Raw genomic sequence first — 2,623 nt, 5'->3', positions numbered from 1 at the left:
ATATATATATATATATATATATATATATATATATATATATATATAAGTATATTTTATAAATGGTGCATGTTTTTGAAGACCCACATTACACCTGCATAAAATGTTCATGTTAAAAATCAATTCTAATTTTACTTTAATTAATTCAAATTAATTATTAATCATTTTTATAATTTCAGTCAAGCTATCTAGGCAGCAAATTTCAGAATTTGATGTTACCTGACCATTTTCTACCCTCTTTCTAACCTTATTGCCTGTTCACTCCAAGATAGCCACACATAAAAAATTTTTTTTTTTAAATAAATAAATATATATATCACTCAAACTCTAAGATAACAAAAGTCACATAACGAACGCTAAAATCCATCCAGCTTTAAAAGGTACACTGCAGTTAAGCTGAAGATCCGTTAGTGTGGATGCTAATACAGTTACCATTATATTTTTTTGTTTACAGTGTGAATGGGCCTTAAAGGGGTCATATGATTCTATTTTAAAGATCATTATTTGGTGTAAGAATATGTTGACATGCTTTAAAAGGAACACTCCACTATTTTTTTAAATAGACTAATTTTCCAACTCCCCTAGAGTTAAACGGTTGAGTTGGGACAGATCATGATGCCGGCTCAACATCGTGATGTCTGTCAGCCATCGGCGATGGACGATGGCATCGTCTATCGGCCCAACCCTAGCGGCATTATGCAAATATTTCCACATCGTGACGTAGAGATGTGGGGGGTGTTTGAATGAGGCGTTTTAGCCCGGTCTGGATCAGCCTTCTTTTTTAGATAGAATAAATCCATTTGTGGGTGACTTTGAGCTTTGTAACTCTGCAGATCTTACACATGCACAGTTAGCTACATAACACACCAAAGAAAAGGAAAAATAAAAATCACATAATCTGACCCCTTTAAATGGTGAAATTTGGCAGAATTTTTATGTCAGAATACATTCTCTTGACAGAGTTTATTTTTCATGCGTACGGTAAATAAGCCATTTGTGGGTTTATCCCCCACAAATGTGAAAACACTGAACCTCCCAGGCAGCATTAAGCAGAGTGGTCCACTCAGATCAGTCAATCTTTTTCCAGATCAATCTACAGTAAGTCTTTGGGGCATGGCCAGTGCTCAAAGTGGGCCGGTACTCACCGGTACACTGTACCGGCACTTCTGTATTTTAATCTTAAATGCTTTTTTGTGCGTACTGGCACTTCTCACAGTACTCAGAATAAAAGCATCAGGGTCTGGGTGATTAGTAATGGCACTATATAAATCACACTACCCAGGAGAGAGCACTACGTGAATTACCTCTCATCTGGACAAATCACATGAATGCAAGCGGAGTCTGTCTACTTCAGGAGTTTTCAAAGTGAGAGCATGCCAGGGGAGGCGTGCAGAGTAGCAAACTAATAATTAATTATGTATTTAAATTAATGTATCTTTAAAAGGAACTGTCTTTAGAAAAGTTTCAATGTCATTTTCATTTAATCTTTCCCATAATGCCCAATAAAGAAGTGTTTATGAGCGGAGCGCTGCTTTGATTACAGCCATTACCAGGGAAACCGCCATTTCTGCCGCTCCAAAAGTGCCCCCTGCTGACAGAGAATTAATTTGAATTTTCAATCAATCAGCCTGTCTGCTGTTTCGTATATAGCCTATATTTCCCTCAGGTAAAGTGCTGCTACACATAGAGTGTAATTCTGTGGAAAACATGCGCAACGCTGACCTCATATGTCATCAGCCCGGAACTGCTTCCGTGTACAACTGTTGGCACAAGCTAGATTAAAGTGATTATTACGTTTTGAATATGGATATCTGTCTTACAAAAACGCATCAATTCGCTACAGGAGGTCTTTGTTCACCCCCCGGAGCCGTCTGAGACACTTTTTTTTAGGGATGCACCGAATGTTCGGCAACCGAAATTATTCGGCCGAAAATATAAGCGAAAAGACCAAATAAATTGTACCGAACAATGACATGACGCGATCATATAGCAACCAGCGCAGAGTGAGAGGCGCGGAATGTTATGTTATGTTTTCTAATACACGCGCGCATTGCATGTATTGTGACAGCGCTGCACGAACTCGCAACAGATCTGCTTGTTAACCAGGGTTCAAAGTCCAAAGCGCGAGGAAAATCTGTGCTGATACAGTCGTCATTTGCTCAGTCACATTTTTATGAATTTTAACATGGCATGTGACAATGCGATACGTACGACATATTCGTAATGACACTCATTCATAAATCTGTTGTCAACAAAAATAAGCATTGAGGTCTTCCTGCGCGTTTCCGCCAAAATAAGTTGAGAAAAAGCAAGAACTCTTATCAACATTCATAAATATCAGAATTTTAAATTAACACAAATGGAAGTTTGGGGATTATTATTACGGTTAGTCATTGTGTTATTATGTAGTAACCAATCTAAAAAAAAAACAATGCCTGCACCATTAACCACTTCAAATCTTAACCGAAATCTCACATTTTATTCTGGTTATCCAAACATAAATAATTCAGAGATTGCATTCAAGTCAGAGAAATATCTTCTAAATGTATTATTTAATCATAAGGCCCAAACAGAGTAAAAAGGGGGAGGGGGGGGGGGCAGGGAATGAATATTTAGTTCATTCACT

At 37.6% G+C, this 2,623-nt stretch overlaps 1 protein-coding gene across 1 annotated transcript in view; it reads right to left on the bottom strand.

The window, feature by feature from the left end:
* The window catches only part of LOC107550623 (dmX-like protein 2), a 78,680-nt gene that overhangs the window by 53,219 nt on the left and 22,838 nt on the right, over positions 1–2,623 (bottom strand). The window lies entirely within an intron of this gene.

Source organism: Sinocyclocheilus grahami, unplaced genomic scaffold (assembly GCF_001515645.1).
Source record: "Sinocyclocheilus grahami isolate Dianchi unplaced genomic scaffold, SAMN03320097.WGS_v1.1 scaffold403.1, whole genome shotgun sequence".
Taxonomy (NCBI): domain Eukaryota; kingdom Metazoa; phylum Chordata; class Actinopteri; order Cypriniformes; family Cyprinidae; genus Sinocyclocheilus; species Sinocyclocheilus grahami.
This window is presented reverse-complemented; position numbering and strand designations above follow the sequence as displayed.